The sequence below is a fragment of the Protopterus annectens genome, chromosome 13.part0 (assembly GCF_019279795.1).
Source record: "Protopterus annectens isolate FY-2018-M chromosome 13.part0, PAN1.0, whole genome shotgun sequence".
Classification (NCBI taxonomy): domain Eukaryota; kingdom Metazoa; phylum Chordata; order Ceratodontiformes; family Protopteridae; genus Protopterus; species Protopterus annectens.
The window spans coordinates 521,750,482-521,760,990 of NC_056747.1; positions in this window are offsets into that span (position 1 = coordinate 521,750,482).

Below are 10,509 nucleotides of genomic sequence, written 5' to 3' on the forward strand. Positions count from 1 at the left end.
TATTGCTAACACAAAACTCCAGAGTTTTTGTAGATGGCCGCTGAATATTCAAGAGTTGTTTTAACTTAATATCCTGTTAACATCACACAACAGTCAGTACTTCTGTTAACGGCAACACAGCTTCTCGAAATTTGCAAAACACACAATCTGCCTGTGAAGGTTCTGTATAGATAGTTTTCATACTGCTAATTATCCTGTTGGCCTTCAGTTGCAAATGGTGCAGATGTCTTCCCAGCCCCGACTCTGTAGTCAGGTATATCAGTTGTCTTTTCTATCTGTTGTATCCAGGAAGTAGAGTATTCTGCCTAACACATTTCTTTGAATTATCCGGATTATTACACAGTTTTCGCTTTCCCAGCACATCGTTGTTTTTTTAAGATGCATCTCTGTCTGCACTTTCCTAGGTTTTCCCAAATGCAGCTACAAAGTCCTGCTGCAGTGTTATTCTCATTAACTGTTTGTTGAATGGCTGCATTATCCTTCATGATCCTGTACATTACTGCCACTAGCCAGTAGTGCTTGGATACCCAGGCGTTTCTTTATCCATATTGCTTTTCTTCCTTTGGTCTCACCCACAAAGTCACTTCAAAAAAATAAAAAAATTAGATAAATAAGCATTTAAGTATAATTGACACAACAGTAGTCAACTATGGGGGGGGGGGGGGGCTTCATTTAGTGAATTCAGACTAATGTTGAGTACACTATAACTCTAAGCCTGAGAGAGAGAACTTTTAGGTCACCTTGTAACTCACTCCCTCGTGTCGTCCTCAATATTCTAAAAAAAAATAAGGTAAAGGAATGGTTTGTGATTGTTAAAGCAATGATGTTATCGCCCAAACTGTTAGTAGTTCTGAGTGATTAGGGCAATACCCAGATAAAAATCGTAAGTTGTTGGAGGATAGTTTACATCTGAGTGATAAAGATAAACAAGTTATTAAGGGTGGCAGAATCTGTATTCAAGTTAGTGTTTTGGACAGGTGGCAGGAAACAAGACCGCAGGCTTACTGAGGGAGAAGGTGACTCATGGGAGAAACAGTAGAAGGAGAACAACTGTAGTCACATAACGCTGATGTTTTACAGAATAAAATGAACGGATTACATACTCGTTGACTGAGATGGTGAGTACCACAGGAGTAATGGAACTTGGAAACCTGATGGTAGAGACTGTGGTAGGTTAGATGCTCATCAGTATCAGAGCAGTAGCCTTCAGCTCTGAGTTACATCCTGATAAAGGATGTAACACCCATCCAGTCTGCCAAAATCTCTGCCTCCCTTCCATAGATATACCCAGGTTGCAGTACCAAAAACAGCAGGCACTTTCTTGTTGCCCTTGAGAATGCTCCTCCTGGGCTTCAGAGGATCAGTGGGTGGCTCCTCTCTTCAGTTACTGGCAGATAAATTCCCTTGGATGAGTCTTTCCATAGAGACATTTTCACTTAGTCTACTTTTTGACACTAATAGAGATCAGGTCTCTTTAGGAAAACTGTCATTGTGTTTACTGTTTTGCCGGAAATGTCTCATCTAACAGGATATTTTTAGCTGAAATGGGTTATTTTGATTTAGGACATTTATTTGCAGTAAACGAGTGCTGCCTTCATACTGTGTTATTTTTTGAGAAAGTATACACACTTTGGTGAAAGTCTCTGCTTACCAGGAGAAAAAGTATTCCTGAGCATTTTTGTGAGATTTATTGGACTAGTATGGGGAAGTGTAAGTGTGTAGTACCTGTGAACATTGGTCACAACTTAACTTCTATCTCCTTCCAGCTGCAGATCTGCATGAAGCGTGGTGAAGTTGAAATTTAAGCATTGTGGCTGGAAGCAAAAGTGGAAACATTATCTTGCCCTTTATCAGCTACAGTATGCATGATTTCTAACAGTTTGAAATAATCTTTTTGCAAGAACGTGTAAAGACAAAAGAAGTATGCTTAAAGGAATTCGCATGTGGCTGTGCAGAAATGTGAAAAAATTTGTTGATGAAGTGAAAAGGGTGATAGATTCTTAGACATCAGTGCATCAGAAGAGAAGAAGAGGAATAGTTGGATTGTTGACAAATGCTGAGAAACTGGTGATCTTGGAATTAAACTAGGCAGCACATGTGTAATGTTTTATCTGAAGATACTTTTACAGCATTAAGGCTAAAGGGCACATTATCATATTGAAAGCATAAAATAAAGCTTCTCTGTCAAATTTTGCTTATATATATATATATATATATATATATATATATGTGTGTGTGTGTGTTTTAAACTGTAGCAGTTAAGGAAGTCAATTACCTTAATATTTTAGCCTGCTGGACTTGAGAGCTAGACATTGTAAAACAGCTGGATAGTGACAAAGCAAAAAGAGACTGCGTTCCTCTTGTTGAAATTGTATAGTTGCTGGAGCTTGCACTTGTCATTTAATAAAATGGTACATAGGTGGCCCACAGAGATTTTGAAGTCTCTCATGTAATGAGTTGTCTTGTAAGGTGGATCTAGTATAATACTTGTATTAAAGGAGAACGGAAGCTGTCAAAGCAGAGGGATTGCAAATGGGGTCTGATCCACAGGAGCTGTACAGGCCTTATAAACCCAGGCAAGCGCCTGTCAAAAAAGTTATATGTATGAGAGCCTAACACGCAGAAAAAAGTACCTGTCCAGGACAAGGGCTAAGGGGGTCTGAAGCAAGACCAACCTGTACATTTGATGTAATTCAGAAGGGAGGCAACTTTGAGTTGTTGAACTTTAATAAACTATTTAATTTCTCTCATTTAGTTATTTCTCTTGTAACATTTGAAAGAGTTACTGAACTTTTGTAGATTGATGTGATGAGTTTTCTTCAGTAAAAACATTTAATTTGTAAATACAGTGTTTGCGTGTGCTGTAAAATCAAATGTGGTTTATGCAGTGAAAAAGTAATGGAAGGTGTACAACGGATGACATTTGAGTAAAGTTCCCTAAATGTTTGTCTTGAGGTGGCCTCAAGGCACCACATTGGTGTTCTAGTTTGGGCAAAATGTAATTCTGCGCTATTATTGTAAGCTAAAGTGAATCTGCACTGTAATGTGTGCATTAAATGGGAAATGTACTTCACAGAAAGATGAATTTTGGCTGAGAGAGAGCATACTGGAATGAGGCTGGGGCCTGTAGATGGTGATACTGCATACTAGAGACATTGGCCTTCCTAGCAATTAGAGAAAAAGTATTGGAGAACAACAAAGGTTGGGGCCTGTAGGGAGTGACTGAGTACCACTGCCTTTTGCCCAAGACTGTTCAAACAGGAGGACGACTACAAAGTGTAAACTGTCCTTTCCTTTTCAGAGATGTTGGAGTTAAAATGGTTTAATGCAGTAATTCTGTTCACCTTAATTTATTATAGCAAAATGCACCTGAATATAAAGCAGAGTCTGCAGTGGTTACTAAATACTACACTGTATGTATTTAGAAGCAGTTAGTCGTGGTAATGTCAATCTTGCTGATTTGTTTGCAGCCTTACTGTCACATGCAGACACTAATGCTGCACCAAGCATGCTACATGTAGAGTATCAGTAACTCTTAGGAGAAGAACCAGACAGGAATTGAAATGAATGGAAACATTTCATTAAGAAGCAAAGCAAAAGGAATGGATGGATACATTTGTTACTGTGAAGCAAGACTAGATGGGCATTTGTTTTGATCTTCAAAATCTGAAAAGTGATAAAAACATTACCCATTACAGTTGAATCAGTGGTCTCAGTAATGCCAGGTGGTTATAGTTTTTTTGTTACTAGTTGCAGACTGGGGATTTTTGGCAGATAAGATGCAGCTAGAAGAAGAAAGCTCCAAATTGTGCACATTTAATATGCTGTTAGAAAGGCAGAGATCGTCTTTGGTATTATATCAGTGCCAAAAGTATACAAAAAGCAGTTTCACAAGTATTTCAAAGCTTGGGGAATGTTGTAGAACTGACCGTTAATCTATTACTAAAGGGTCAGACACACAAACGTTAGCAGTAGATAATGATATATCTACAAAATAGATTAAAGATAGCTCTTACTTAATGATGTTATACTAATGCAAACTTGCAGCAGCAAGTCAGAAATGCATAGATCATACATAGCATCAGAGAGTCTGAAATGATGCACAAAAACATCAGCCCATTTGTGTTAATGCTGAAGCCAGAAGACAAGTAGGCGCTGCAGAGATTAAGAATGATGTATGTTATGTGAGGTTACTGTCCATCTACAAGGCAGTCAGAATATATTGCAGCCTGAAAAAAGAACTACGCACATGAAATTATGAAATGCTAAAACAAACTAATCACAGATGCAACAGTGTTTGAAATGCAAAGATGTGTACAAGCCATTTCTGTTGCAAAATATATCCTGGTCAGAATGGAACAGGAACTGTGATCCTTCAATAGAAAACCAGTTTGCCTTGAGTTCTATGTAATTTGCTCATTTTTAGTACCTTGAGCCTCGTTACTTGAATAAGCTTTCTCAGCTGTGGTGTTCTTATTTTGAGTTGTAACAATTTGTATTTGGCTGCTCTATAGTACTTTCTATTGCTTGCTCTATAATACTTTCTAATGCCAAGTGTGATGCATCAGAGAAGGTATTACATATCTTTTAGGTCTGAGTTTTGTCCTATCCCTGAGTTTGCATCTACTGTGGAGTGAGAATAATAAAGTAAGAAGATGGGGGAGGATACAGCGGAGCTGGGCCTCCTGCAGAAGCTCTGCCATTTTTTTTTCTGCTTGTATGTTTGCACAAAAGAACAGTTTCTATAGGTTTGTAGGTAAGTATGTATTTACTAGTCATGCAGTCCAGGAGACCATTCAGGACCCTATCCCAATTTCCCAAACTTTTTCAGAGTCACTCAATAGACAAATGGAATCTAAGGGAATCAAATCCTGGATTTCACGGAACATCTCATTAACAGTTCATCAGCCCTCATCCTCTGCACTAACTGCCTTATCAGCAGTGTTGTAGCAGTTATCTATGTTCTTGAGCAAACAGGTCTTCGAGCAGTGTTGTGTAGTTTATTGTATTTCAAGTTAAGTCAGTTGGATATAATAAACTTAATACCCATATATGAATCAGGTAAGCCCACTGGATGCACAGTCCCTTTTCACTGGTGACCAGGGAGCAATGGCTAAGTGACTTGCTCAAGGTCACACAGTAAGTAATTAAAGCTGTGGGAATCAAACCCTGTGCGGCAGGAGCTATAGAGTAGTTAGGCATGGCAAAATCATTTATGGATTCACAAAAGTGATAGGCTGAGATGAAAAAAAGCATTAGTAATATATTATATGAATATTAGGAATTCAATGAATGTCTATGGTAAATAAATTAGCATATTCAGAAGGTTACTTTTTTGTTTAGATATTTGTTGACTAGGCAAGCCCACTGGACATGTGTCCCTTTCCAGGGGTGAACTGGGAACATTGTCTGTGTAACTGACTTGGGCAGTCACACAGTGGGCAAATAAAGGTGGAAGAAATGAAACCATGTAATGTGAACACATGAAGCAACTTATTAACAGTTCAGAACCTTAATGCATCATGCTAACTGCCAGATCTGGGAATAATGTGATGAAACATCAAGAAATATATTGTAAAGGCCAGACATACTGACTCAAGTAGCACAGATTTTTTGCCATATGCAATGCATACGATCACAGGAGTTAAAAAAAAAAAATACCCAATTCCAGGAAGACCATGGAGTCATTTATGTACAGGTTTCTTTTTTTTTTAAAGAAGCTGTATACATATTTATTTTATTCAAGTTCCATGAGACAATCAGACTAAGACAATGTGATTAACTCAAACCATGTCACAATGCATCTGACAATCTTCCATCAACCTTCCTCAAACAATCTGCAGACAGCATAGCCTATCCCATCTCTATTCTTATACATAGATCTGTACAAGAATCTTACATCCCTTCTACCCGGTGCCACGCTTACATCATCCCCTCTCCACAAAGGCGGCAAAAATACAGATCCTCCCAACTTCAGGCCTATTGCTATCCTTTCTCCTCTTTGTAAAATACTAGAAAAAACTATCCAGGCACAACTCATGCCATACCTAACCGTAAACAATCTCCTGTCCTCAGCATGGCTTCCGCCCAGGCCACAGTACCATGACTGCCTTTCTTTCCTCTCTTGAAACCATCAACCTAGAATGCAACTCTGGCAAATTTGTATCTACACTGTTTCTATATCTCTCAAAGGTCTTCGACATTATCTCTCACACCTTACTCTACATCTCTCTCCCACCACTAAAGCCTGGTTTTCCAGCTACCTGTCTGACCGCCAACAAGCTGTCCAGTGGAAAACATCAACCTCTCCCTTCCTACCTACACCCACTGGCATACCACAAGGCTCTGTTCTGGTGGTCTACTCTTTAACATATTTATCAACAACTTCCACCACTCCATCCCAGAATCCTCATTCATCCAATACGCAGATGACTCTACTATCATCTGCTCAGCCTTCTCCCCCTCCAAACTCCTATCAAAAACCCAACTAGCCTTCTCCAAAACAGAAACTTGGATGCAATCCAACCCATCTGGCTCTAAACGCACATAAAACTAAACTAATGATTTTTTTCTCCCACCAGAAACTCCAGTATTGACAAAACCTCATTCACCATACATAGCCAGAAAAAGACCCCTCTGGAAGTCATTTACAATACCAAGCTTCTAGGCATCATCATTGATGAAGACCTAAAATTTGATATCCACATCTACTCAGTCATGAAAACCCAGTAAAAAATTGGTCATCTGTACAGACACAACCGCTACCTCAGCCCTTCAACCTGACAAAATCTTGCATCCACCTTCCTCTTCCCCTCTCTTATATATGGCACTCCCCTATTCACCAATCTCCAGCTTGGCTTACGATCCAAACTCAAATCCTGCTACCACAAAATCTGCAGATTTGCAGCCAATTGAAAAACTCATCCAACCACTGCCACTCCTTCCACACCCACAAATGGCTCGAACTTCCCTACTACCTGAGATACCTACAACTTACCACTGCCCACAAGCTCATCTTTAAACCTGTTGACTGCCCCTCTCTTGCTACATCTTTAAAACCCTATATACCTAACCAATCACTCAGATCCAAAAACCAAAATCTCCTACAAGTCCACAAGCCCTCACATCCTCCTCACCAGCTGCTACTATCCTTCTCCATAGCTAAACATGTTCTGCTCTCAAGCAGGAGGGACAATATCTCAATTAGGGGGACAAAATAGATAGGGGCCTATAGATAACAACCTAAAAAAATTATAATGATATAAACCTATAATAACATCAATCAAATAATGAAACTAGGTTTAAACTATGTAATCATAAAAGCTTCTTGACCCCCATGCTAAATCTGCATTGTCCTACCCATGCTTCTCTACACTCCTGTACTCATCCCCTTGCACTAATTATTAATAAAACGATCATGAACAATATACTGTCTGTTATAATCACGCCGGTAGAAGTTTGTTACTTGGTTATATATAGAACCCATCACTACCAACTAAAACCAGCAACACCTAACAAACTAATTCTAACAAATTTCTTATAACCTACTAGTCCTGACCCACAAAATTTTATATAACCCCAGATATAAAACCTCACTCACCCTTTGTCTCCCTTGCAGCCCTCGACCACTGAGGTCGTCCAGTCTCCTCCTTATGCAAACACGTATTAAAACTAATAGCGTGGTGATTCTCTCTCCTTACCAACTCCGCCCAGGGAGGAATTTGGAACAAACTCCTCCTGATATGTGGAACTTTCACCTCCCTCTTGCGCAACAAATCCAACCATAGCAATTTCAAGTCTCACCTATTGTCTCATCTGTCTTACAAATGGGAATGCTGTTGTCACACTCCACCTTAACCTTCTCTCTAACCCTCTCTCTTTCTACTCTCCACAGCGATCAGCACTAACTATCTTTACTAATACTCCCACCATGACCAGAGATGATCTCTCCCATACTAGGGACAGATCCACTCCCTACTATAGATGTACTACTGTTTCAAATAAAGGTATACTTGTTGCATTTTCAATGCTCGATGTATGCCTAACTCACTAAGTGCAATGACTGTTTTATATTTTAACTTACTGTATATTTCTCAATAATTATGTTGTTCTTGTAACATGTAATTTCTTGGAGCTTTTCTCCCTGGGCCTCCACTGAAAACGGGCTCATTATAGCCCAGTGGACTTCCCCGGTCATCAAATTTAAATGAATAAATAAAATAATTCATTACAATTTATATTATTGTGACAGAGAATACTTGATTTTTTCATATTTGCCTATAGTGCACAATACAAAAGTCAAGAATTCAGATTGTATGTCTGAATTCCCACTTGTAGCAATATATACTCTCCACAGTCTTAACAAGTGGTGAGACCTATCCAGATCATAGTACAAGGAACCTCTGAGACTGCAGAGGATATTGTTGTCCTCTTCAGAAGCATCATCAGAAAGTGAGCTTGACTAGGTAAGTGATTACATGAAGCAAATAAGTAGATCATATTTACCAAGGACACATGACACAATACTAAAAGTGGAGATAGTTTGGATAATTTTGCAGTTGCTGACAGAAGAAAAAGTTCCAACTCCCTGAGCAGGTATAAGGAACAAAATTCAACCTTATTTTTTATTAAGGAAGAAGTTGCATCGAGGGATTAAGGCTCATGACTGAAAATAATAGTTCCTAAAAATCTGAGAAGACCTATTTAAGAGGATACATGAATCGCCTCTTTGAATAATGTGAAGAAAATGTAAGAAATTTAACATAAAGGTGATAGGCTATATAACAGAGTATGTTAATGGGAGTCCACATCTTGAGCATGCGGTGAATACCTCCATACTAGATTTAAGAGTAGGTTCGACAATGCTTTTATCACTACTTACAATTCCGACTATAAAACTCTTCAATGGATCTTGCATACAAATTGGCCCATTTTGCGACGACCCTTTGATTAGGAGCAGGTTGGGAGAATATCCCCTAATAGTATTTCAGAGGGGGGTAAATTTTAAGAGCATATTTGAAAGGATAAATGAGAATCGAATAAAAATAAATTCAGGTATGACAAAATGTGGGTTTTGTCCTTTTTGTTCTGAGACAGAGGTATTGAAAATAGATTGAGGGAAATTTAATTGCATCACAAAAGGAGTAGTCTACATTGCAATGTGTAATTTTTGCCCAAGTGTTTAAGTGGGCAAAATGGAGATGAAATTCAAAGAATGTATGAACATAAATACAATATAAAAAAAATTATTTGAATAATGCACTGGCCAAACATTGTTATGACAACCCAGACCTTTGATTTAAATATATGGTGATAGAGTTGAAGAAGGTAGAAGAGGTGGTTTGTGGACTTTATATTTAGAAAGAAAATAATTATGGCAAATTATGTTGAATTCTGGCAACTGGACAGGCTTAAATGAACAAGTATTCAATTTCATGTTTATTGAAGTTAAAAGCATTAGGGAGGTACACCTATGTTATCTAAAGAAAAATACATAAGTACATTTTATATATTTAAAAAAATACATGCATACATCTTGTATATTTAATACATACATGTATTATTTATATATATATATATATATATATATATTTAGAATGTCTTTTTGGATGCATTGGGTTGTAACCTCCTTTAAAGTATTTATGAATGAACTAGATCTTTATTTTTTAGGGGATAGCATCTGAAGACTTGTCATTCATAACTTCAATTAAGTCATCCGCATGAGAGAGAATTTTTAAGTATGTCAAGTATGTTTTTAAGTAAAATAATTTGGCACATCTGAAATTGTGAGTTAACCTTACAGTAGCTTTTTTATTTAAATTCATTGATTGTATGGAAAATGATACTTTAATATGCATGAAGGGGAGGAGTTTTGTCCGCTTAACCAATTGGAAGAACTGTGGCAGTATTTAAAATATAGGAATTTTTTAATGGATGTCTGAAGTTCTATACTAATTGAACAAAAGCTCTTATGATTTTATTTTGTGTTTTTAACGGTTATTATTTAGTTAAACGTTTGAAAGCAACCATTGGTAATTTTTTATTTTGGCATCATTCCAGTTTCTCTGTAGTTTGTGTATTTAATAATGCAAAGGTGACAAATATTGACGCCAACTGAACAAGTAGTACAGATCTGTACCATATGCAGTGCAGATAAAAAGGGTTCAAAGGAAGAAATGCCAACATACCTAGTTATAGGAAGAGGATGGAGTCAGTTGGGTACAGGATGGATCAACAATATATGATTTAGCCATCCGTGTCAAGACAATGAGCCCTTTTTTAATCTTTCTAACCCATTTGAGGTGAGAGGCAAGTTATGCATCTTATGTGTGTACTTTTATTCCATGTTCCCTGAAATAATCAAGCTGAATAAAGCAACTGATTTGTGTGATTAGTGCATTAAAATTTGTTATTGTGACAGGGGATACCTCATGTCTTTACCAACAGAGCAGAATACAAAAGTCATATTTTCCTTTCATGCTTGTTCTAATAGTGCGTGTATGCGTGTTC